The sequence below is a fragment of the Pongo abelii genome, chromosome 2, assembly GCF_028885655.2.
Source record: "Pongo abelii isolate AG06213 chromosome 2, NHGRI_mPonAbe1-v2.0_pri, whole genome shotgun sequence".
Lineage (NCBI taxonomy): Eukaryota > Metazoa > Chordata > Mammalia > Primates > Hominidae > Pongo > Pongo abelii.
The window spans coordinates 3,231,353-3,253,327 of NC_085928.1; the positions used below are offsets into that span (position 1 = coordinate 3,231,353).

General features: G+C 36.7%; 1 pseudogene; it reads left to right on the forward strand.

Annotated features, from left to right (window-relative positions):
* The first annotated feature begins 3,826 nt into the window (after positions 1-3,826).
* Positions 3,827-21,975, forward strand: part of LOC100454504 (bifunctional methylenetetrahydrofolate dehydrogenase/cyclohydrolase, mitochondrial-like) — a 98,562-nt pseudogene continuing 80,413 nt past the window's right edge.

Consider the following 21,975-nt stretch of genomic DNA (forward strand, 5'->3'; position numbering starts at 1 on the left):
TTGATTGGACAGAGCTTTTGAAGTCACAAGCCCAGAATTTTACTACTGGCTTTACCTTTGTGACCTTACTTATGTCAGTTTCTTAAATGGAAAATGGTAGTGACACTTGTTTTTGTGGAGTTGAAATATTAGTGGACGATATACTTGTAAAATAGAAGTAAAGTCAAGCATTATTTTACATTTTCCTATAGACTACTTTATAACATCCCTGCAGAAGCTATTGAGATAGATAGCTTATGAAAAAGAGGCTGCTTTATAAGACTTTTTCTTTTGTAAGATAAAGTTAAGTTTTCTATCCTGTTTTTTGAAAGATGAGAGACTTAGAAAAAGTACACTGTCTTACAAAGGGACAATGATAAAAAAATCACATTCAAGGATATTTCATTGTGCATATTTTCAGTGAAATATAGAGAATAGTTTATTTCTTATTATGTTTGTAAGTATAATGTGACTTATAAAGCTAGTAGCATACTAGAAAAATAATTGTTCTCTCATCAGATAAAGTTCTATGAACTATTATTCAACAAAGTAGTATATAATTTTGAGTATTATTGAACATTTAAGACATTATATGTTCATAGCTTTAAAATTAGTTGCTGCTCAAAATTATAAGTATGAATATTAAAAGTAAAGAATGCATTAAGATAGGGTAGTACTTTTTTTTATATTTTATATTTGTAGTACTTCTGAATTCTCTGTAAAATTATCACCTTAATAAAATTTACAGGTTTACCGCTTAGGAACATTTTTGTCTCTCACCTTTTGGTTGCTTTTCACAGCACCTCAGTAGAGAAGGTTGGTAAGGTATTATTGTAATTTTTGAGCAAATGTAGAATCTAAATCCAGACAAACCAAAAAATAAAGTAACATAATACATAAACTGCAAATATGTATCTTGAATTCAGTTTGAATTTAAAGTTGGAGAAATTTAAATTAAATCTACTGACCAAATTAGACTGAGAGCAAAATCTGAAAAATAACTGCTAACAACTAGAATGATGTTGATAATAGAAGTATCTCTGAAAAATTGCTATAGGTCAATAAGAGTATCTATATATCTACCTATGCATAATGCTAATGAGGTGGGAACTATTATTGTTTTCTTTCAATAAGTGTATTAATCCGTTCTCATGCTACTATAAAGAACTGCCCAAGACTGGGTAATTTATAAAGGAGAGAGGTTTAATTGACTCACAATTCTGCAGGGTTGGGGAGGCCTCAGGAAACTTACAATCATGGCAGAATGGGAAGCAAACATGTCCTTATTCGCATGTCAGCAGGAAGGAAAAGAATGGAGTACCCAGCAAAGGGGAAAGCCCCTTATAAAACTAGCAGATCTTGTGACAACTAACTCACTATCATAAGAACAGGATGGGGGATACCCTTCCCATGATTCAATTATCTCCACTTGATCCCTTCCACAACACATGGTTATTATGGGAACTACAATTCAAGATGAGATTTTAGTGGGGACACAGCCAAACCATTTCAATAAGAAAATTGTTGTTTAGAAGATTTAAGTAATTTGCTGAGGAACTAAGGTTCAAGTTAGTACTGGCTAACTATAGAGCCAGAGAACAACTATTAAAGCCAATGATAAAAGTAGCTTCATTTTAACTTCAATTTTCAATGTCAGTAGTTTCAATTAAATAATTCATTTAAATGCATCCTAAAAAACACTAATACTCTTGTCCGGGCACAGTGGCTCATGCCTGTAATCCCAGCCTTTTGAGAAGCCGAGGCAGGTGGATCATGAGGTCAGGAGTTTGAGACCAGCCTGGACAATATGGTGAAACCTGTCTCTCCTAAAAATACAAAAATTAGCCAGGTGCAGTTGTGCATGCCTGTAGTCCCAGCTACTAGGGAGGCTGAGGCAGGAGAATTGCTTGAACCTGGGTGGTGGAGGTTGCAGTGATCCAAGATTGTACCACTGCACTCCAGTCTGGGCAACAGAGTGAGACTCTTTCCAAAAACAAACAAACAACAACAAAAAAAACCACTAATACTCTTTAAGTATAATACATATGATATTAAAATACATACTTCTTTGCATTGTTTATGTTCTTATTTACTTACAATGTCAGAATCTTGATTAATTTCATTAATACTTTTAGAAATATGGCAAAAATATAAAAATACAAACATAGTATGTCATAATCATAGTCCCTGAATAAAAACATGTATTTGGAAAATTGTTATATAGTAAAAGTACAAGAAAATGCCAAGCACATTATTACAAGACAAAGTTACCACAGAGACATTTAGAAATAGTCATGTATCCTGTATAATCTGAGACTAGCTTAAGAAAAAAGCTAAAACTTTCATTTGAGATGATCTTTATTATTATACAAAATTGAAATTCAAAAAAAAATCATGAAGAGATGTTGGATTTCATTGGAAACCTTTTCTTTGTCTATTGAGATGATCATAGGATTTCTGATTTTAATTCTGTTCATATGTCGAATCACATTTATTGATTTGAATATGTCGAAACAGCCTTGCATCCCAAGGATAATGCCTGCTTAATTGTGTTGTGTTAACTTTTTGATGTGCTGCTGGATTTGGTATGCTAATATTTTATTGAGGATTTTTGTGTCTATGTTCATCAGGGATATTGGCCTGTAATTTTATTTTGTGTGTGTGTTTTTTTGCCAGGTTTTGCTATCAGGCTTATGCTGACTTTACAGAATGAGTTAGGAAGGAGCTCTTCCTGGCGTAAAAGGAATATACCTCAAAATAATAACAGCCATCTATGACAAACTCACAGCCAACATTATACTGATGGCAGTGGCAGCCACCACAAAGAAAAGCAGGCTGCAGCAGGAAAGGCGCAGCCAGGGCTGCGTGCTCCTGGAAGCCAGTGGGAGCTGGGGACAGGCAGAGCTCCCCCCGACCCTGCACTTCTGACTTGGCAGGGTGGGAGCCCTGCCCTCCTGGGCACAGCTAAAGCCACCTAGGCAGCTGCGGACCTGGGCATCCTTGTGCTCTCAGGAACCTGGGAAGCCCCCCTACCCCCACAAGCTTGGAAGTGCCTATCCTCACTGCCTGGCCTCTCCCGACTACTGGCTTCTGCTCTGGGGCAGAGCAAAGTTGTGGCTGAGCCTGGGTGCTGTGGCAACCCAGCCAGGTGTGCATGTGCTCAGGGTGGGGTGGTGCTGACGTGCCAGCACCCTGCCACCTCAGCTCCCTCCAGGCTTTGGGCACTGACGAGCATGGGGGGGAGGCCCAATGAGGGGCTAAGGGTGGCTCAGCACAGGCCTGCAGGTACCTCTTTGCACAAGTAGTGTGGGTACCATGAATGACATATAGATGGTGGCGGGAGGCAGACAGGGTCCTGGGTGAAAAGGGGCAAGCTCCCAGTGAAGCCCCACTTTAAAGCTAGGGAAGGCCTGAAGCCTAGGAGCTAGGTTGTCAGTTCTGGGAGGAATCCACTGCCCAGAGGGAATACTTACGGTGCTTTTTCTGGGCCCATCCATGGTCACTCATGGACCAATTAGCATGCATTTTCTCCTTTCTGAAGCCCATAAAATCCCCAGTCTCAGACAGACTCACAGAGACATGAGGACAACCTGCTTGCCAGGCCTCCTCTCTGCTGAGGGCTGCACTCTCGTCGGGATGACCTGCCTGTGGAAAGGAGCTACCTGCTTTGGATCTCCTGAGAGCTGTACTGTGGCTCAGTAAAGCACCTCTTTGCTTTGTCAACCCTCTAGTTGTCTGCATACCTCATTCTTCCTGGATGTGGTACGAGAACTCAGGCACCACCAATTGGTGGGACTGAAAGAGCTGTAACACAAACAGGCCTGAAACACCCTCCAATACACTAACCATGTTGCAGGCAAGAAGAAAGAGAGAAGAGCTGCGCCCCTTCCAGGATCCCAGACCTAGGGACTTCCAGAGGCAAGGCTGTGACACCCGCTTTGGGGATCTACAGTTTCTGGTGTCTTCAAGCTTCCAGGAACCAGTGCTTTCTGCTCATCCAGATGCAGGTGCCCACAGTGAAAGCTGCTTGCAGTGCATCTGATCCAGCCACAGGCTTCCACAGAGCCAGGGCCTGTGCCAGCACCTGGATTTGCCTGCTTCTCTACAGCAGCTGGCATACCTGGCTGTGCACAGTGGCCAGACCCTGCACTCACTCATTCACGTAACCCTTGCCACTCTTTGCATGGCTAACCCTTGACAGGCATGGGATCTGAACTGGTAGCACGAGCCAAGCGAAGCCTGCTAGGGTGAGTGGGCAGCATGAGCCCAGCAGGCCCGAGTAAAGAACTTAAAAGAGAGTTACCATTTGACCCAGCAATTTCACTACTGGTTGTATACCCAAGGCAAAAGAAATTATCCTACAAAAAGACACATGTACTTGTATGTTAATCACTGCACTACTTACAGTAGCAAAGACATAAAATTAACCCAGGTGCCTATCAATGATGAACTGGATAAAGAAAATGTAGTATACATATACCACACAATACTATGCAGCCATAAAAACGAATGAAATCATATCCTTTGCAGCAACATAGATACAGTTAAAGGCTATAATCCTAGGCAAACTAAGAAATGAACAAAAAAACCAAATACTGCCTATTCTCACTTATAAGTGGGAGGTAAACATTGAGCACACATGGACATAAACATGGGAACAATGGACATTTCAGACTACTAGAGGGAGAAGGATGGGAACAGGGCTTGGAAGGAAAACTACCTATTGGGTCCTATTCTCACTACCTAGGTTATGAGGTCTGTACCTGAAACCTCAGCATCATGCTACATTCCCATGTAACAAATCTGCACATATACCCCTTTTATCTAATATAAAAGTTGAAATTTTAAAAAGTATGATGTTGTAGATGTGTGGTATTATTTCCGAGGGCTCCATTCTGTTCCATTGGTCTATATCTCTGTTTTGGCACCAGTACCATGCTGTTTGGTTACTGTAGCCTTGTAGTATAGTTTGAAGTCAGGTAGCGTGATGCCTCCAGCTTTGTTCTTTTGGCTTAGGATTGTCTTGGCAATGCGGGTTCTTTTTTGGTTCCATGTGAACTTTAAAGTAGTTTTTTCCAGTTCTGTGGAGAAAGTCATTGGTAGCTTGATGGGGATGGCGTTAAATCTATAAATCACCTTGGGCAATATGGCCATTTTCACAATATTGATTCTTCCTATCCATGAGCATGAATGTTCTTCCATTTGTTTGTGTCCTCTTTTATCTCATTGAGCAGTGGTTTGTAGCTGTCCTTGAAGAGGTCCTTCACATCCCTTGTAAGTTTGTTTCCTAGGTATTTCATTCTCTTTGAATAAATTGTGAATGGGAGTTCACTCATGATTTGGCCCTCTGTTTGTCTGTTATTGCTGTATAAGAGTGCTTGTGATTTTTGCACATTGATTTTGTATCCTGAGACTTTGCTGAAGTTGCTTACCAGCTTAAGGAGATTTTGGGCTGAGACAATGGGGTTTTCTAAATATACCATCATGTCATCTGCAAACAGGGACAATTTGACTTCCTCTTTTCCTAATTGAAAACCCTTTATTTCTTTCTCCTGCCTGATTGCCCTGGCCAGACCTTCCAACAGTATGTTGAATAGGAATGGTGAAAGAGGGCATCTCTGTCTTGTGCCAGTTTTCAAAGGGAATGCTTCCAGTTTTTGTGCATTCAGTATGATATTGGCTGTGGGGTTTTCATAAATAGCTCTCATTATTTTGAGATACATCCCATCAATACCTAATTTACTGAGAGTTCTTAGCATGAAGGGCTGTTCAATTCTTTCAAAGAACTTTTCTGCATCTATTGAGATAATCATGTGGTTTTTGTCTGGTTCTGTTTATATGCTGGATTATGTTTATTGATTTGTGTATGTTGAACCAGCCTTGCATCCCAGGGATGAAGCCCACTTGATCATGGGAGATAAGCTTTCTGATGTGCTGCTGGATTCGGTTTGCCATTTCAACCATCTGATCTTTGACAAACCTGACAAAAACAAGAAATGGGAAAGGGATTCCCTATCTGATAAATACTGCTGGGAAAACTGGCTAGCAATATGTAGAAAGCTGAAACTGGATCCCTTCCTTACACTTTATAGAAAAATTAATTCAAGATGGATTAAAGACTTAAATGTTAGACCTAAAACCATAAAAACCCTAGAAGAAAGCTTAGGCAATACCATTCAGGACACAGGCATGGGCAAGGACTTCATGTCTAAAACACCAAAAGCAATGGCAACAAAAGCCAAAATTGACAAATGGGATCTAATTAAACTAAAGAGCTTCTGCACAGCAAAAGAAACTACCGTCAGAGTGAGCAGACAACCAACAGAATGGGAGAAAATTTTTGCAATCTACCCATCTGACAAAGGGCTAATATCCAGAATCTACAAAGAACTCACACAAATTTACAAGAAAAAAACAAACAACCCCATCAAAAAGTGGGCAAAGGATATGAACAGACACTTCTCAAAAGAAGACATTTATGCAGCCAACGGACACATGAAAAAATGCTCATCATCACTGGCCATCAGAGAAATGCAAATCGAAACCAAATTGAGATACCATCTCACACCAGTTAGAATGGTGATCATTAAAAAGTCAGGAAACAACAGGTGCTGGAGAGGATGTGAAGAAAGAGGAACGCTTTTACACTGTTGGTGGGACTGTAAACTAGTTCAACCATTATGGAAGACAGTGTGGCGATTCCTCAAGGATCTAGAACTGGAAATACCATTTGACCCAGCCATCCCATTACTGGGTATATATTCAAAGGATTATAAATCATGTTGCTATAAAGACACATGCACACGTATGTTTATTGCGGCACTATTCACAATAGCAAAGACTTGGAACCAACCCAAATGTCCATCAGTGATAGACTGGGTTAAGAAAATGTGGCACATATACACCATGGAATACTATGCAGCCATAAGAAAGGATGAGTTCATGTCCTTTGTAGGGACGTGGATGAAACTGGAAACCATCATTCTCAGCAAACTATCGCAAGGAAAAAAACCAAATACCGCATGTTCTCACTCATGGGTGGGAATTGAACAATGAGAACACTTGGACACAGGAACGGGAACATCACACACTGGGGCCTGTTGTGGGGTATGGGGAGTGGGGAGGGATAGCATAAGAAGATATACCTAATGTAAATGACGAGATAATGGGTGCAGCACGCCAACATGGCACATGTACACATGTGTAACAAACCTGCACGTTGTGCACATGTACCCTAGAACTTAAAGTATAATAAAAATAAAAATAAAAAAAGAATGAAATTTATATAATTTCCAATCAGAAAATAATATTACGTCACAAAACTTTTTCTTGTTTTACTTGGTTTAAAATTAAGTTCCCAAATCAAGCATATCTCTTATATTTCTTTTTTCTTTCAGTGAGACATAAATTACATACTTTTGAAACTCTCAAGTAAGATGTCCTTAGGCTGGCCTGATTTTTAGTGAATACAAAGAAGAGCTCAAGAACCTGTAATTCTTTTGCTCCAGGAGTATAAGCAGCTCAGCTTAGTTTGAAAAACAAACTGTCTTCACAGATATTTAACTACATTTATCATATGCAAAAATGTTTGGTAGGACTGAAGTAGTTTATGTGCATTCTAAGGGAGGAAGAGGGCATGAATTATTTCACAATCTTAATTTACTTAAGTCCTGGGAGCTTCTGAAATTAACCATGTATTGTTTCAGATTTTCTAAAGCCCTAATATTTATTATATTTGTGTTCTTCGATTATATTTTTCAACTTTTAACCAATAAAATGAATCCACATAATTATGTTTATTTGGGGAAATGCATAGGCTTAGTCAATTCTCATTTCTCTTTAATGTGTCATGAAAGATATTATTATTATAAAACAATGTGATTATTTAAAAATTTTATTTTACAATCATTAGGTGAAAAAAATATAGCACTATATTTTTTACTATGTATATGACCCTGAATTGTGTTTCATGGAGTCTCCTAAACATTACATTATAAATCAGGGAAAAAAAAACCTTACCAGATATATCAAACTTATACATTTAGAAAATACAAACTTTACTTCATACTTAAAACAAATTGTTAAAAATTCTCTAAATTTCAGGTCATCTTTCCGGTGGCACCATTTTAATGGAAGACCACTGTGAACATAATTAATTTCATTGATTTTTACTTTGTGCATATAGTCAACTGACCAAATGCCAAATTTCAAAGGATATTGTTCCATGTATTTCTCAAGTCTTTAGTGTTTTAAGTTTGAAATTAGATACCTAAACCTGCACAAGCTGCCAGTTTAGTTTGGTTGATATTAGTTGAGAGTGGACACATGTCACCTCTCCAAAACTCAAAGGGGCATTATTTACTTGAAATGCATGACTTCCTCTCCTCGGTGTCCTATATTGTTCTTAGTTTACCAGTGTCACTTACCTCTATTGATTTTTGAGTAGAGTGTGTATTCTGCATGTGGTATATGCGATGTTCTGTACAGGTCTGTTAGTTCCTTTTGCTCTAGAATGTAGATTAAATTCCATGTTTCTATATTGATTTTCTGTCTGGATGTTTTGTCCACTGCTGAAAAGTGGAATATTGAAGTCCCTCACTATTATTGTATTTCAATTGACCTCTCCCTTCAGATCTATTAATACATGCTTTACATATTTAGATACACTTATGTTGGGTGTATATATTTACAATTACATCCTTTTTCTAAATTGACTCCATTTTTTTATTATTATTATACTTTAAGTTTTAGGGTACATGTGCACAATGTGCAGGTTAGTTACGTATGTATACATGTGCCATGCTGGTGTGCTGCACCCGTTAACTTGTCATCTAGCATTAGGTATATCTCCTAATGCTATCCCTCCCCCCCTCCTCCCACCCCACAACAGTCCCCAGAGTGTGATGTTCCCCTTCCTGTGTCCATGTGTTCTCGTTGTTCAATTCCCACCTATGAGTGAGAACATGCGGTGTTTGGTTTTTTGTCCTTGCGATAGTTTACTGAGAATGATGATTTCCAATTTCATCCATGTCCCTACAATGGACATGAACTTATTATTTTTTTATGGCTGCATAGTATTCCATGGTGTATATAAGCCACATTTTCTTAATCCAGTCTATCATTGTTGGATATTTGGGTTGGTTCCAAGTCTTTGCTATTGTGAATAGTGCCGCAATAAACATACGTGTGCGTGTGTCTTTATAGCAGCATGATTTATAGTCCTTTGGGTATATACCCAGTAATGGGATGTCTGGGTCAAATGGTATTTCTAGTTCTAGATCCCTGAGGAATCGCCACACTGTCTTCCACAAGGGTTGAACTAGTTTACAGTCCCACCAACAGTGTAAAAGTGTTCCTATTTCTCCACATCCTCTCCAGCACCTGTTGTTTCCTGACTTTTTAATGATTGCCATTCTAACTGGTGTGAGATGGTATCTCATTGTGGTTTTGATTTGCATTTCTCTGATGGCCAGTGATGGTGAGCATTTTTTCATGTGTCTTTTGGCTGCATAAATGTCTTCTTTTGAGAAGTGTCTGTTCATATCCTTCACCCACTTTTTGATGGGGTTGTTTGTTTTTTTCTTGTAAATTTGTTGGAGTTCATTGTAGATTCTGGATATTAGCCCTTTGTCAGATGAGTAGGTTGCGAAAATTTTCTCCCATTTTGTAGGTTGCCTGTTCACTCTGATGGTAGTTTCTTTTACTGTGCAGAAGCTCTTTAGTTTAATTAGATCCCATTTGTCAATTTTGGCTTTTGTTGCCATTGCTTTTGGTGTTTTAGACATGAAGTCCTTGCACATCCATTGTTATTATAAAATAACTTTATCTCTTTTCAGAGTTTTGACTTAAAGTTTATTTTATTCAAGTATAGCTATTACTGCTCACTTTTGTCTTCCATTAGCATGAAGTCTCTTGTTCCATCCCTTCACTTTTAGTCTATATGTATCCTTACAGGTTAAGTGAATCTCATGTAAGCAGCACATAGTTTGCAGCTAATTTTTTATCCATTCAGCCACTGTTTTTTGATTGGATAATTTATCCCATTTACATTCAAAGCAATTATTGATAGATAAGGACTTACAACTGTTATTTTGTTAACTGTTTTCTAGTTGTTTTATACATTATTTATTTGCTTTTTTTTCTTACTATCTTCCTTGTGGGTAGGTGATTTTTCTTTAGTGATATGTTTCGATTCTTTCTTTTTTTACTTTGTTGTGTATCTATCATAGGCTTTTGCCTTGTGGATAAACTGAGGCTTACAAAAAATTTCCTTGTTATACAAGTTGTTAAACTCATAACAACTTAATTTTGATCACATAAAAAAATGACACTTTTACTTCCCTCTCACCATCATGTTGAAGTTTTGAGGTCACAATTTGTATCTTTTTACATTGCACATCCCTTAACAGATTATTGTAGCAATTTTTGAATAGTTTTGTATTTAACCTTCAGGTTAAAGATATAAGTGATTTATATAACAGCATTATAGTGTTAAAGTATTCTGAATTTAACTGTGTACTTACTTTTACCAGTGAGTTTTATACTTTCAGATTTTTTTATTATGCATTAGCATGTTTTTCTTTCAGCTTGAAGAACTCCTTTCAGCATTTCTTATAAGACAGGTAATGTTCCCCCCTGAGCTTATTTCCCTGGGAAAATCTTTTTTTTTTGTCTTTTATTTCTGAAGGACAGATTTGCAGAATATAATATTATTGGTTGTCATATGCTTTTTATTTTTCTTCAGCAAATATCACTTTCCCCTATCCTCTAAGATTTCTGCTGAGAAGTCTCCTGCTAGTCATATTTGAATTCCCTTATATATTATTTGCATCTTATTTTCTTGCTGCTTTCAGAATCCTCTCTTTGTCCCTGATTTTTAACAGTTTTATTACAAAACGTCTTGGGATAGTATTATTTGAATGGAATCTGATTAGAAACATCTAACCTTCCTGTACATGGATATGTATATCCTTCCCTAAGTTTGAAAAGTTTTCTGCTGCTATTTACTTTAATAAGCTTTTATATCTTTATCTTTGTCTTCCACTTCTTTAACTGCTGTTACTCAAAGATTTGCTCTTTTGATGTTATACCATTAATTCCATAATCTTTCTTCAATCCTTTTTATTCTCTTCTTTTTTTTCCCTCTGAAGGTATATTTTAAAATCCCCTTTTTAAATTGACAGATTTTTCTGCTCGGTCCATGTTGCTGTTGTTGATGCATTCTGTTGCATTTCTCATTTTGTTCACTGTATTTCTCAGCTCCAAGATTTCTGTTTGATTTTTTTATAATTATTATTTCAATCTCTCTATTAATTTTTTTGTTCTGTTAACTAGTTTTTCTCATTTTATTGAATTATTTCTCTATATTTTGTTGAAGTTCACCGAGCTTCCTTAAAACAGTTATTTTGAATTATTTGTCAGTCAACTCATAGATCTCCATTTTTTAGAGATAGACACTGTCACCTTATTTTGTCCATTTGGTGATGTTGTGTTTATCTGATTATTCTTGGTCCTTGTGATTATATGCAGATGTCTACACACATAATGAAGCAGGTGCTATTCCAGTCTTCACAGACGGGCTTTGTCTGGGAAAGCCCTGGAGCTGGTATGGCACTAAGAAGTGCCAGAAATGTGGGGCAGCTGTGTATGGCCTGATGCTGCAAGAAGCCTGGTATCCATTACCATTACCTAGTCATGCCATTACCAGGTAATGGCATGACTAGGTACTTATCCTAGTAATGGATATTACTAGGTAATTATCCATTACCTAGTCATGCCACTAGGGTGGGCCAGAAACCTGGTGCAGATGCAGCTAATAGAGCACTTGTGCCAGAAGCCTAGGGCTACTGAGAGCTGCCTACGACTGAGTGTTCTCTGGGGCCCAGGACCACTGAAATCAGCCCACCAGGAATGCAGCCTGGATGTTGAGACTATCATACAAGACTGAAGCCTTGGGCTGTGTGGTTCTGTCTGGTACTAGGGCAGGTTTAGAGGTTTTCTCCATAGATACTGTCCTGAAATATGTGGGAAGAGGGATCTTTCCAATACTGGATTTTACTGTGTTGATCCAGTGTTGGGGTCTAAGGCAAAGTACTGTGTTCATTTTCCTCTTTCCCTCAAGTGGAAGCTATTACTCACCACTCTGTATTGAATGTGCTTGAGGAAGAGGTAATGCAGGTAATATAAATCTGTCTTTCCTACTCCTTTCCATGTATCTTTTTCTATTATTGTGCTGCAGCTAGGTTTTGTGATCTATCACTTGGTTTTCTGAATGCTTGTGAAGGTAATTTAGGGTGTGGATAGTTGTTCAAATTGATATTTCTGTGGGAAGATAATCACGGGAGAGTCCCCTCAAAATCTTAAGTCATATCTTAATTATCTTGTGTCTGTGCCTTTTTTTCTGCCTTAAACCTGGAATAGTATCTACTGTAGCAAAGTCTCTGTCCTGCTGTGGGAGTCATTTCCCTATTGGTGGCACTGATCCATATGAGAATTATGTAAAAGTACAAGGAAATGTGAACAGATGTATCCTATTATCATGACTGAATGTAGAGCCTCCTTTTTATATCTCTTTTTCAATACCAACTATTAGTACCACCAAAATCTAAAACCTAGAGTTTGTAACACTTGAGCTTCTGTCTTCACTTTCTAAGTGGAGACATCATTCCTGACTGCAAGTTCTGGCATTTCTTTGCTTTCTCCAGCTAATGTCTAACATGTTAATGATTTTAATAATTTACAATTTAATTTTAAAATGTTAGCATTCAGCATGCCAAGCTTAAATCAATATTTTATATATCTCAAAAAGTCTTGTTTCCTTCTCATTATCCAGATGCATTTCTGAATCCTGACTTTACACAAATCGATTAATTAAATTAGGACATAGAACATGAAACCCCCAATACGGCGGGTTCCACTTAAAAATATACTTAAAACATAAAAAGTATATTTTTATGCTTTTTAAAAAGTGTATTTTTATACTTTATAAAAATAAAATACTTTTTATGTTTTAAATGTAATAAATTTATGTGTATTATAAATAACAAAGATATATATTTTTATGTGGTCATCGAATGGAAATTGCCAAGATTGTAGAATTGACTTGTATTTTGGCCTTTCCCTCCTACATACTGTGAGATTTGAACTGTCATTTTACTACTCTGAAATTTAATATCTTCTGTAATATGAATAAGTAACCTTGCATAAATTATTTTATAAAAATATTTCAAGTTTCAAATAAATTAATGAATAGAAAATTCTATGAAAAATGTAAATTATTAACCAACATTAATTTTAAGATGAGCAATGGTTCTCTAGTACATTTAGCTTAATTATTTAATGAAATTTTATTTCATGTCTATAAGATATAAAATGAGCACAATACTACACAAACTAAAAAAACCTAGTGACCATAGGCTCTTAATTTAGGAGTTGTGGCTTTTCTGGGCAAAGTATTCTAATTTCTAACCTCTCCCACACACTGTTTATAAATTACATACTGTTTATAAATTACAACTCTTTTGTTCTGAACAATGGTATCTAAAATAAAGTTCTCTTAACCCAAGACTCTAAGTTATGGCATAAATGAAAATATTTTGAGCCATGAGTCATGTTTAGAAAAGAAAACACAGTTTTAAAAAATTAAGCAACAACTATATTGATGTGATATGTGGTAAAAAATTGATTATGCCTTCCCACCCCCCAAATCCCCAAAAAGTTTTGCAGTCGTTGCATATACTGCAGATCAATTCTATTTAACTAGATGGCTAGGTGTCTAGCTACCTATTATCTTACATGTTGATAATTTACACTTTACTCAGTAGAAGTCTGGCAAATCCGCTGTGTTTGTGGCTGAGCCTTGCACAGCTGGTGCAACGGAAGATTAAGATAACCCAACACTAAACTGAATGATTGATGGCCAAGGTTTTCAAATAGCAAAGTGCAGTTTTGTTACATAATTACCAGAATTATATGCAGCACTCTATCTATTCCTGACTATAAATTGAAGGGTTGTTCTATCTGAGTTATGAAAGAAATTATGAACTAATTTGTAGAAACAACATCTGTTGTGAATGGGCAAAAAGCTATGGTAAGAAAGGAATTTTTTTCCTTCTGTTTTGTAGCTATTTATAAAATCAGGACAAAATAAAAGTTTTTTCTTTGAGTACTTTACAAAAATATTTATGTCTGCACTTCTATATTACATAAAAACACAATGGTACATTTTTGTTATGGCCCCAAAAGGAGGAATAAAGTAAAATATTAACTTTCCTATAAATGTTTTTCCTTTTAACTTGACATACAATAAACCATTAATTTTATTACATTTTGCATGTGATACAGTACATTTTTATCTTTTCTAAAATATTCCAGTTCTTAGAACACAAGAAAAATATTACAGATACTTGATTATTTCTTCACAAGAAGGATAATAAATAAATTATTGCCCTAAAAACCCATATGCTATTTCTAAATTAGTTCCTTTGAAATCACATTTCTTTCTGAACTACTCCTGCAAATTCTAACAATCCTGCAAGCCTCACTTTAAATAAGATTTCTTCCTGGGATTGGGTGAATTGAGATTGGTGTAAAACATAAGAGACAGGAGATGGAGGTCTTTGCCAAATTAAGGAATATGTGTTTTATCTAAAAGTCTTCATATTGTCTTACACACTGTTCAGGCAAAATAACAGATGGCTATGGGTGTCTTGACTGTCCGTTGGCAGTATTTAATTGGTAGAAAATTTTCACAGATGTCTCTGAAATTACTCTTAATCTAGTGATACCTTCCTCTTTATCATAATTAAAAACAAGTCTATAGGTGTGGGAATTTGGTTTTCAGTCTATATTCTAAGTATAAACTATAATCCCAATTAAAATACAGTAATACTGAACATGATGGTTAATGTTACACATCATCTTGGCTAGTCTGTGGCCACTCAAATAGTTGATCGAATACTATTCTAGATGTCATTGTAATATCTTTTAGAGAAGACCATTTAAATCAATAGACTTTCAGTTAAGCAGGTTTCATTCCATAATGTGTGAAGCATTGTCTAATTAATTGAAGACTTTAAGAGAAAAAAAGCTAGTTTTCTAGATGAAGAGGGAATTCTGCCTTCTGATTGATTTTGGTTTCAAACTTCAAGATCACACTTCCCTGGGTCTCCAGCCTGCTGGCATGCTCTTCAAATTTAAGACTTGCCAATCAATTAAGTCAATTGCTTAAAATCAGTCTTTTTCTCTCTCTCTTTGTCTCTGTCTCTCTGTTTCCCTGTCTGTGTGTCCACATCCCATTAGTTCTAATTCTCTGACTAATATATTGAGCAAATGTTTAATTTCTAGCATTTATAAGATTCTGAACTGAGATAAAATTATATGCATAGTGCAAAAACAAAAAGTATGTATGTTTTCTATTTTTTCATTACTATTAATGGCTCAATATTTTTGGACATTGAGATAATCTACCAATTTTATTCTAATCTTCACATTTATACTTATGAAATGTGTATCTATGTGTGTGTTTTATATATACAATTCCATGTAACTTATTTGTGTATCCAATGACATACTCAATATACCAAACAGTTTGATTATCACAAGAATCCTTTTTTCTTGCCCTTTTACTATCACATTCTCCTCCTTTTGCAACTACTGATATGCTCTTCATTTATAAAAACATAATACCGAATATTATACAATGTAATCATAGATTATATAACACTTGGGATTAGCATTTTTCACTGAGAATAATTATTTGGAGATTGATTTAGATGGTTGCATGTATCAATAGTTTGGGCCTTTTTATTGGTAAGTAGTATTCTATAGTTTGTTGTACCATAGTTTATCTGTGTGCTACATACTGTAGTGGAGTCATTCATCTGTTGAAGTACACTTAGGTTGTTTCCAGTGTTTGACTGTCCTGAATAAAGCTAGTGTGAATATTCATGTACAGGTTTCACTTTTCTGTGATAAATGCCCGACAGTGTAACTGCTGGGTTACATGATAACTACATGTTTAGTTTTGGAAAATATCACAAAATTATTCCCAAGAGTGATTATATAATTTTTCATTGCCACCATCAATACATAATTAATTTCTCTACATCCTTACCATCGTTTTGTGGCATCACTATTTTATGTTTTAGCCTTTCTGATACACGTTTAGTAATATTTCATTGTAGTTTTAATTTGCATTTTGCTGAAGTCTAATGATGTTGAAAATCTTTTTATTTTCTTATTTGCCATCCATCTATCTTCTTTATTGAAATGTGTCTACATATCTTTTACTCTGTTTTTTAACTTTTCTGTTTCAAGATTTCTTTATGTTTTAGTTACTAGTCCTTTTTAAATACATGGTTTGAAAATATGTTTTTTCCAGTCTTTGCCTTTTTCATTGACATTATATGGTCTTTTATGGAGCAATGTTTTAAATTGTGTCTATTTATCTATCTAGGCTCTTATGCATTGTGATTTTGTTTTGCAGTCCAAGAACTTCAACGGGCATGGTGGCTCATACCTGTAATCACAGCACTTTATTAAGCCGAGGCGGGTAGATCATTTGAGGTCAGGAGTTCGAGACTAGCCTGGCCAAAATAGTGAAACCCCGTCTCTAATAAAAATACAAAAATTAGTGGTGCATGCCTGTAATCCCAGCTATTTGGGAGACTGAGGCAGAAGAATCGCTTGAGCCTGGGAGGCGGATGTTGCGGTGAGCTGAGATCGTGCCACTGCACTCCAGTCTGGGTGACAGAGTGAGACCCTGTCCCCCCACCCAAAAAAAAAACAGAACTAGGCAGACGACATCCTCCTAAGTTTAAAAAAACTTATGTCTTTTTATTTACATCTAAGATCTATACAGATATACTTCTCTCTATATATATATGTATATGTGTCCATATTATATATGTTATACATAAAAATTGATTATATATTGATGATGGCAATGAAAGAATATATAGAGCCACTCTGGGGAATGATTTTGAGATACTTTGTAAAAATAAACATATATATATATCTCTCTCCCAAAATGCTGGGATTACAGGCATGAGCCACTGTGCCCACTCAAGGTCTTTGATTTCTTTCATGCCTTCTAAAATTTTCAAGATGCAGATTCTGTAGTTGTTTTGTTTTGTTAAATGTATATTCAAATAATTTATTTTTAAATATTTGTTTGTGAATATTATTATTTTTTTATTATTTTTTGAGACAGAGTCTTGCTCTGTCGCCCAGGCTGGAGTGCAGTGGTGTGATCTCGGCTCACTGCAAGCTCCGCCTCCCGGGTTCACGCCATTCTCCTGCCTCAGCCTCCCGAGTAGCTGGGACTATAGGCGCCCGCCACCACTCCCAGCCAATGTTTTGTATTTTTAGTAGACACGGGGTTTCACCGTGTTAGCCAGGATAGTCTCGATCTCCTGACCTCGTGATCCGCCTGCCTTGGCCTCCAAAAGCCCTGGGATTACAGGTGTGAGCCACCGTGCCCAGCCTGTTTGTGAATATTATTGTATTTTTTTCAGCGTCCACATAATTATTGTATGTGGAAACAGAATTTATGTTTTTTGTTGAATTTGCAGTCTGTGACTATGATAAACTTGTTAGTTCCAGGAAAACCTTTTCTTTTAAAATTCCTGGCTTTTTCTACATAAACAATCATGTCATCTAAACATACTATAATTTCCTTTCTTCCTTTCTGATATGTACACCTTTTATTTCCTTTACTTTCCTATTGCACTACCTAGATTTCCAGTACAATGTAGAATAAGAATTGTGAAATAGACATGCCATGAATATCTTGTCCTTAATCTTAGGGAGAAAATATTCTGTCTTTCACCATTAAGACAATGTTAACTATAGACTTTTTATAGCTGTTTATTATTAAGTTGAAGAAGTTTAAATTTTTTCCCTAGGCTTCTGATAGTTTTTTTCTTAATAATGAATGATGGTTAAATTTTGTTAAATGTACTTTTGTGTTAATTTACATATAATAATTTTTCTTCTTTAGCTTGTTTATATGATAAATACATAAATATATGATTTATTTATATGATAAATGAAGCAAGTGAATTTTGAATGTTCAGCTAACCTGGCACACCTGGAATAAATAACATTTGGTCAAGGCATATAGTTATTTTTATATTGTTGCATATTTCTTAGAAATAGTTGATATTTCATTTAGAATTTTGCATCTAAGTTCATGACAATTTTAGTTTGTCTGTTTCGTTTTTTGTACACTCTTTGTGTGATTTTGACATCTGGAATATACTGGTTGCATAAAATGAGGTAGGAAGTTCTTCCTCATCTCTGATCTCCTGGAAATAATTGTAGACAATTTGTGTAATTCTTCTTTATATGTTTAGTAGAATTCTTGAGTGACACCATCTGAATCTGATTATTTTTCTTGGAACCTTTCTAATATAAATTTAATTCCTTTAAATGGTTATTGGACTATTCACATTATCTACAAAATATGTTGAGTCTCAGTTATTTGTGGCTGATATGGTTTAAAATTTGTCCCCACCCAAATCTCATGTAAAATTGTAAACCCCAGTGCTGGAGATGGGGCCTAGAGGGAGTTGATCAGATCATAAGGAAGGATTTCCCCCTTGCTGTTCTCATGATACTGAGTGAGTTCTCATGATATCTGGCAGTGTAAAAGTGTGTAGCACCACCCCATTTGCTCTCTTCTTCTTGCTCCAGCCATGTAGGCTGTGCCTCTTTCCTCTTTGCCTTCTACCATGATTGTACATTTCCTGAGGTCTCCCCAGCCATGTTTCCTGTACAGACTGAGGAACTGAGAGTTAACTAAACCTATTTTCTTTATGGCCTAGTCTCAGGTAGTTCTTTATAGCCATGTGAGAACAGCCTAACACCGAAAATTGGTACCTAGGAATAGAGCATTGCTATAAAGATACCTGAAATTTGGAAGCAGCTTTGGAAGCGGGTAATGGGCAGAGGTTAGAACAGTTTGAAAGGCTCAGAAAAAAACAGGAAGATGAGAGAAATTTTGCAACTTCCTAGAGGCTTGTAAAATTGTTGTGACCAAAATGCTGATAGTGATATGGACGATAAAGTTCAGGCTGAGGTGGTCTCAGATGGAGATGAGGAACTTATTGGGAGCTGGAATAAAGATGTCTCTTGTTGTGTTTTAGCAAAGAGACTGGTGGCATTGTGCCCTTACCCTAGAGATCTGTGGAACTTTGAACTTGAGAGAAATGACTTAAGGTATCTGGTGGAAGAGATTTCTAAGCAGCAAAGCATTCAAGAGGCTTACTCTGAAAGTGTTCGGTTATAAGTGTTCACAAAGAGATGGTTTGAAATTTGAACTAATGTTTGAAAGGGAAACAGAGCATAAAGTGTTGGAAAATTTGCAGTCTGGCCATGATCCCAGCTACTCGGGAGGCTGAGGCAGGAGAATCACTTGAACCCAGGAGGTGGAGGTTGTGGTGAGCCAAGATTGTGCCATTGCCCTCCAGCTTGGACAACAAGAGCAAAACTCCATCTCAAAAAAAAAAAAAAGAAAGAAAGAAAGAAAACCCATTTTCTGCAGAGGAATTCAAGCCAGCTGCAGATATTTGCATAAGTAAAGAGGGGCCTGAATGTTAATAGCTAAGACAATGGAGAAAATGCCTTGAAGACATTTCAGAGACCTTCACAGCAACCCCTCCCATCACAGGCCTTGAGGCCTAGAAGGGAAGAATGGTTTTGTAGTCCAGGCCAGCCCAGGACCCTGCCACTCTGCTCAACCTGAGGACACTACTCCCTGCATCCCAGTCACTCCAGCTTCAGTCATGGCGAAAAGGTTCCTAGATATGTCTTATTCCAATGCTCCAATGGGTCAAGCTGTAAGCCTTGGGAGCTTTCATGTGGGTGCACAGAAGACAAGAGGACAAGAGTTGAGTCTGGGGAACCACTGACTCAGTTTCAAAGGATGTATGGAAAAGCATGGATGTCCAGGCAGAAGTCTGCTACAGGGGCCGGGTCTTCACTGTGTACCTCTACTAGGGTAGTGCAGAGGGGAAATGTGGGGTTGATGCCCACACACAGAGTCTTCACTGGAGCACTGCCTAGAGGAGCTGTGAGAAGAGGGCTGCTATCCTCCAGACCCCAGAATAGTAGACCCACTAACAGCTTGCACCATGTGCCTAGAAAAACTTCTGCACTAAAATCCAGTCCACAAAAGCAGCTGTGGAGCCCATACCCTGCAGACCCACAAAGGAGGATATGCCAAAGGCCTTGAGAGCACACCCTTTGCATCAGTGCAGCCTGGATGTGAGACACAAAGTCAAAGGAGATGATTTTGGAGCTTGCAGATTGAATGACTGCCCTGCTGGGTTTTGGACTCACATGGGGCCTATAACCACTTTGTTTTGGTTTACTTCTCCCTTTTGTAATAGGTGTATTTACCCAATGCCTGTGCCTGCATTGTATCCTGGAAGTAACTAACTTGTTTTTGGTTTTACAGGCTCATAGACAGAAGGGACATGACTTGTATCAGATGAAACTCTGGACTGTGGACTTTCAAGTTGATGTTGAAATGAGTTAAGACTTGGGGACTGTTGAGAAAGGATGGTTGTATTTTGCACTGTGAAAAGGAGATGAGATTTGGGAGGGGCCAGGGCAGAACGGTATGATTTGGATTTGTGTCCCTGCTTAAATCTCCTGTCAAATTGTAATCCCCAATGTTGGAAGAGGGGCCAGGTGGGAGTGATTGGATCATGGGGGTGAATTTCCCCCTTGCTGTTCTCATGATCATGAGTGAGTAATCATGAGATTTGGTTGTTTAAGTTTGTGTAGCACCTCCCCGTTTGCTCTCTTCTGCCTGTTGAAGTCATGTAGGACATGCTTTCTTCCACTTTGCCTTCTGCTATGATTGTAAGTTTCCTGAGGTCTCCCAGCCATGCTTCTGTACAGCCTGAGGAGCTGTGAGTCAATTAAACCTCTTTTCTTTATTAATTATCCAGTCTCAGGTAGTTCATTATAACAATGTGAGAATGGATTAACACAGCGGCTTTCAAGAAATTGATTCATTTCTCCTAAGATGTTGAATCATAAACCATTTTTTACAGTATTCCATTATTCTTATTGACTTCAGAATTTGTCACAGTATTTCCTATTTTAATCTACATATGGGTGATTTGTATCTTCTCTCTTTTTCTTTTCAACAGTGTTTCTAGAAGTTTATCAATTTCATTTATTTTTTTTAAATAACTAGCTTTATTTTTAGTGATTTTCTTCGTTTTCCTATTTTAATTATATTGATATCTGCTTTTATGTTTGCTATTCCCTTTTACTTTTTTGCTTTATTTTCTTCTAGTTTATTGAGATTGCAACTTAACCTACTGATTTGAGGCCCTTTCATGTTTCTAATATAAGCATTTATTGCCATACATTTTCAACACTGTTTTTGCTGCATCCCACATATTATGATGTGCTGAATATCATAAGATACATAATTACATGTATTCGTATTTCTTTTCATTGGTATTTTTTTCCTGATAATCTAAGTTTTCTTTTTATCATGTCATTTTTGTTTGAAGAAAACTTTAGCCAGTTTTTCAGGGTAAGTCTATTAATGACAAATTCTTTTATATTTTCTTTATCTAAGAGTGTCTTTATTTCAACTTCATCCCGAAAATATTACTTTACTAGATAAGAATTCTGGCTTGAAAGTTTTTTCTTTTCTTCTGGCTTCGTTGGATTCAAATAAAAAATCCTTTGTTATAAAATTGGTGTCCCCCATAGTTAATGATTGATTTCTCTCCTGCTTTCAGCATTTTTTATGTCTTCTGTTTTCAGAAGTTTGAATTGTGATGTGTCTTGGCATAGAATTCTTTGAATTGTTCCTGTTGACATTTGCTTAGTTTCTTAAAAATCTCTTCTGTATTTTACCAAATTTGGAAATTATTGGTCATTTTCTTCAAACACTCTTTCAGCCCAATTCTTTTCCATTTCCCTTTCTGAGATTTTTGTGATAAAATATAGGATCTTTTGTTAGGT